This window comes from Trachemys scripta, chromosome 7, assembly GCF_013100865.1.
Source record: "Trachemys scripta elegans isolate TJP31775 chromosome 7, CAS_Tse_1.0, whole genome shotgun sequence".
NCBI classification, from domain to species: domain Eukaryota; kingdom Metazoa; phylum Chordata; order Testudines; family Emydidae; genus Trachemys; species Trachemys scripta.
The window spans coordinates 51,812,071-51,817,568 of record NC_048304.1 but is presented as its reverse complement, the minus strand read 5'-3'; the positions used below and the strand labels follow the sequence as shown (position 1 = coordinate 51,817,568).

Genomic DNA, 5,498 nt, shown 5'->3' with positions numbered 1-5,498 from the left:
CCAATTAAGCAGCTGCTAGAATTAATTAAAGCAGGCTAATCAGGGCACCTGGGTTTTAAAAGGAGCTCACTTCAGTTTGTGGTGCGAGTGTGAGAAGCTGGGAGCAAGAGGCACAAGGAGCTGAGAGTGAGAGGGTGTGCTGCTGGAGGACTGAGGAGCACAAGCCTTATCAGACACCAGGAGGAAGGTCCTGTGTTGAGAATAAGGAAGGTGTTTGGAGGAGGCCATGGGGAAGTAGCCCAGGGAGTTGAAGCTGTCATGCAACTGTTACAGGAGGCACTAAAGACAGCTGCAGTCCACAGGGCCCTGGGCTGGAACCTGGAGTAGAGGGCGGGCCTGGGTTCCCCCCAAACCTCCCAATTGACCTGGACTGTTGGTTCTTCCAGAGGGGAAGGTCTCTGGGCTGTTCCCCAACCCACATGGTGAATCTCTGAGGCAAGAAAATCTGCCAATAAGCGCAGGACCCACCCAGATAGAGGAGGAACTTCGTCACAGCGTTGATATGGTTTAATGTGTAAAGCCGTCAAATTAAATTCCAGCGTATGCCCCTGGTATGGAGGAGTTGAAGAACAACAAAATTTTTTGCCAGGCATCCAAATTTAAGGATAATTCTCCACAGAGCCTCACAATTGATGGAGTTGAATGCTTTTGTGATGTTGATGAAGGCCATGTAGAGATTGATGGTTTTTGCGGCACTTTTCTTGAAGGTGGTGGGCGGTTCCTCGAGATGGTCTGAAGCCACACTGCAATTCTTGGAGAATTTCCTCTGCCAGAGGGAGCAGCTGGTTAAGATAATTCTGACAAGAATCTTTCCAGCGGTGGACAACAGGGTGGTTCCTTGATAGTTTCCACAATCTGATTTGCCTCCTTTCTTGAAGATGATGACAATCATGGCATCCCTAAGATTGTCTGGGATGTCTTCTGAGTTCCAAATCTTAAAGATTAGGGCATGAAGCTGGTGAACCAGTTCTCCTCCTCCTCCTTTGAAAATTTCATCAGGTCCAGATGCATTGTTCTTCATCTGTGTGATGGCTTTCTTCACCTTGATGAGTGTTGGGGGGGATTCTTAGGTCATTGCTGGTGGGATGTTGAAAGATTAAGTCAAAAGATGCTTTCATCAACATTGGAGTCACAATTCAGGAGGTCTTCAAAATATTCCTTCCATTGTGCATTGATCGATTCATTGTCCCTGAGGAGGTTGGCTCCATCCCTGGATCTAAGGGGGGTTAGAATTATAAAAAAGATCAAAGAAAGAAAGTTAGAGGAAGTACTGTGGGGAGATAAACAAAGATACCAAGACATCAGAAATATACAGACAAATCAGAAGAATTAATGGAATTCAGATGAAGAATAGCCACATCCCAGGTCTTATTGGGACTGACAACATAGTTAGAAGTTCTGATAATGAAACAGCAGAAGTTTTAGCAGAAACGTTCCAAGGACTGAGTAACGATGAAAACCAAAGTGAAGTTTTCCACCAGATTAAAAGACAATTAATTGAAGAGAATAATGATCTATTATGTAGTTGGGCTAAACATGAAGATACTATACTGAATAATGATATACTCAAACAAACCAGGGAAATGCAACCTAGATGGAACTACTATAAGGTGGTTGCATAACTGGTTGGAAACTTGTTCCCAGAGAGTAGTTATCAGTGGTTCACAGTCATTCTGGAAGGGCATAATGAGTGGGGTCCTGCAGGGATCAGTTCTGGGTCTGGTTCTGCTCAATATCTTCATCAATGATTTAGATAATGGCATAGAGAGTACACTTATAAAGTTTGTGGATGATACCAACCTGGAGGATAGGATAAAAATTCAAAATGATCTGAACACACTGGAGAAAGGGTCTGAAGTAAATAGGATGAAATTCAATAAGGCAAATGCAAAGTGCTCCACTTAGGAAGGAACAAGCAGAACAAAATGGGAAATGACTGCCTAGGAAGGAGTACTGCAGAAAGGGATCTGGGGGGTCATAGTGCACCACTGAGTCAACAGTGTAACACTGTTTCTAAAAAAGTGAACATCATTCTGCAATGTATTAGCAGGAGTGTTGTAAGACACGAGAAGTAATTCTTCCACTCTACTCCATGCTGATTAGGCCTCAGCTGTAGTATTGTGTCCATTTCTGGGCGCCATATTTCAGGAAAGATGTGGACAAATTGGAGAACATCCAGAGAAGAGCAACAAAAACGATGAAAGGCCTAGAAACATAAATCTTATGAGGGAAGATTGAAAAAATTGGGTTTGTTTAGTCTGGAAAAGAGAAGACAGAGGGGACATGATAACAGTTTGCAAGTGCATAAAAGGTTACTACAAGGAGGAGGGAGAAAAATTGTTCTTCTTAACCTCTGAGCACAGGACAAGAAGCAATGGGCTTAAATTGCAGCAAGGGCGGTTTAGGTTGGACATTAGAAAAAACTTCCTAACTGTCAGTGTGATTAAAGCACTGGAATAAATTGTCTAGGGAGTTTGTGGAATCTCTATCATTGGAGAGTTTTAAGAGCAGGTCAGACAAACACCTGTAAGGGATGGTCTAGATAATACTAAAGTCCTGCCATGAGTGCAGGGGACTGGACTAGATGACCTCTCGAGGTCCCTTCCAGTCCTATGATTCTATTAATAAATGGTTCTGAATGAGAGAACTTGAGAAAGCTATTGATATCAGCAAGAATAGATCCCCAGTAAAGATAATATATGTAACATACTATTTAAATATCTCTGTGAAAGCAGTTTGAGGGTTCTCTTGGAATTATTTAACACTATATTGGGAAAAAGGAGTGATTGCCCTTATGGCCTTTTTGGGTAAAATGATGGGGAGAATGGAGAGTGAAAGATTGGCTGCCTATTTGGAAAACAATGGCATTACAGATACAGTGCAGATCGGGGTTAGGAGAGGAAGATGCACCACTGATCACATTGCTCAATTAGAAACTGAATAACAAAAAATATCTGATGCAGAAGGGCTTCAAGATTGCTGTCTTTCTAGCGATTGAAAAGGTGTATAACATGCTATGGAGGGAAGGCTTGATGTACAAAGCAGGTGCACTAGGGACAAGGGGAAGAATGGATGAGTGAATAGAGAATTTCTGAGTAAAAGGAGCATGCAGGTCAGAGTTGGGAAAGTTATGTTGGATATATATAATATTCCAAATGGCACACCACCGGGAAGTGCCATCAGCCCAGCCTTACTTAATATGATAAATGATCTCCGCAAACAAATACGTGCTGGGGAAGTGTCACTCTAGTCGCAGATGATTGCGCTCTGTGGGTCAGGAGCAAGAAAGGGAGAACCACAAAGTCCTAAGAGAGCCTCTGCCTGGGGCTTCATGTTCTCCATTGCTAAACCCAAAGGACTAAGTTTTACAAAAAGGAAAGATACAAAGGAATGTAATCTGTATCTGTATGGAGAACAAATAGGTAGAGTTCAAAGGTTCGCATTAGCAGGGGTAATATTTGATACTATATTACTTTGGAAAGATCATAAAACTATTTTAAAGATAAATGTACCAGAAGGATTAACCTGCTAACAAGCCTTGCTGGGTCTATTTGGGGGATGGATCAGAAAATACTGCTGACGGTATACAGAGCCTTAATCAGACCCGTTACTAGAATCATAGACCCATAGGGTTGGAAGGGACCACAAGGGTCTAGTTCTAGTCTGGGCCCTGCCAAGATGCAGAATTGATGCTGGCTGACAAGCTTTTGGGTCAGCATCATAATCAGAACTTTTAAAATTAGATTTAACACAAGCCCTGACAGTCCAAATTGTGTGCAGTGCATTTATTACCACACCAGTCTGCACGCTACAGAGAGCTGCTAGTGAAATGCCAGTTACACTACAAATGAAAGTACTGGACCTAACTTTCTGGGTCAGAGTTAATGGGAACTGCAATGACCAAAGTACCAAACAAATTTATGAGGATTGTAGGGAATTTGATAAGAGAACTATAGCATATGATGCTAGAACTTCACATGCCGGTTAAGTTAAAGTGAGGATGCAGGAGTTGAAAGACAAGGAAAAACTGAAAAAAGACAAAACTTTTAGTCATGGGAATCTTAGCTATGGATGGAAAGTCACATATCAAATGTAGATTTAGATTTGTTTTAGAAACCTAAGGGTAAAAAAGAGCCAGTAGGTATTAAAAATAAAGAGTACCAGTATATAGATGAAAAGTGGAGTTGATTTTGTCATATTATATATATATATATGAGATGAGTCCAAAAAAGAAAAAAAAACAGAAAGAGGAGGGCTGGCATATGTGGCAGACCATGTACCCCAGCACCCCTTTGTGGCAGGGGTAGGATGGGGTGCCAGCACCTCACCACTCTCAAGTCCTAATGTCTGTCTCTCTGCGGGAGGTCAGTGACGGCCTCTTGGCCTTTCTCCCTACTATCACCCCTATTTGGCATGGTAGCACAACCTAGCAGTCAGAGTCTATATAAACCCCCTTACAGGCAGGGTAGCACAGCCTAGAAGCCAGAGTCCATCTAAGATCCCTAACGGTTCAGGGGTGAGGGGGTTGGGGGATTCAGGCCCACCCGCTCCACCAAGCCCCAACCCAGGGCCCTGGTAGTGGCAAGCTTTCCTTGCCCCTCGCTCGGCAGGGATCCACCTGCAACACACCGAGCATCAATGCAGCACTAATGCTGTTTGTCTCTAGAGTTACCCTGGGTCACTTCCTACCATGAATACCAGTTCATCTACAGTGGGGGTCCTCCGGTCTGTTCCTCCCCCGGGACATCCTCCATCAGGGTCTCAGGTAGTGCCTCGGCTTGACTGACTCCCAGATCCTGGCTTGCAGGCCCTCCCTCTGCAGGAGCTAGCAGCATGCATCCTTCTCCTCCAGCAGTCAGCCCAGACTGAGCAGGCTTTTCTCCAGTTGGAGCATGCCCAGCAGAGCTTCTGGGGTGTGGCTTCCTCTGCTAGGAAGGAGAGGTTAACCCCTGCTGTACCAGTGCGGGGCTGCTCTGCCCCATCACAGCATATTTATACCAAAATGGGAATTAGTACATCTAAAAGAATATCTGACTATGTAGCTGTCACGACAGCATTAAGCTAGATCTGGGATGTACACCCAGCAGCAGTGGTCAGTTTTTTGGATTCAATCTCAGGCCTTAAGGTTCTAAAAAAGGGTGTCTCAGCATGTAGAAGTGATTTAATTAATTCAGTTATATTTCTAATAACCGAGTTGATACAGACAGGGCTACGTGTAGCATTAGCTTGGATCCCAGTGAATCCTGGGACAACAGGAAATGAAATGGCAAACAAAGCAGCTGAAACTCAGTAAAGAAAACTCTCAGGACTTGTGCTCTCTCTCGGCTCTGTATGGTCCCTGGGAGGAACCCCCTTCAGTGCGACAGCCCTTCTTGGGAGTCCACTCTGTCTTGGGGGTTAAACCGTAGGTCCTTCTGCCTCCTGGAACCGCACCTCTCTGAGTCTTCAGCACGCCTGTCTCTCGCTGTGGGCCCCCTCAGAAACCCCCACTCGCTCTG

At 44.3% G+C, this 5,498-nt stretch overlaps 1 long non-coding RNA gene across 1 annotated transcript; it reads right to left on the bottom strand.

The window, feature by feature from the left end:
- Nucleotides 1-492: 492 nt before the first annotated feature.
- On the bottom strand, nt 493-4,857 carry LOC117880313. The gene is made up of 2 exons (XR_004646509.1): nt 4,690-4,857; nt 493-1,216 (listed from the first exon to the last, which is right to left on the bottom strand). It is a non-coding gene; the product is annotated as an uncharacterized LOC117880313 (long non-coding RNA).
- Nucleotides 4,858-5,498: the final 641 nt, after the last annotated feature.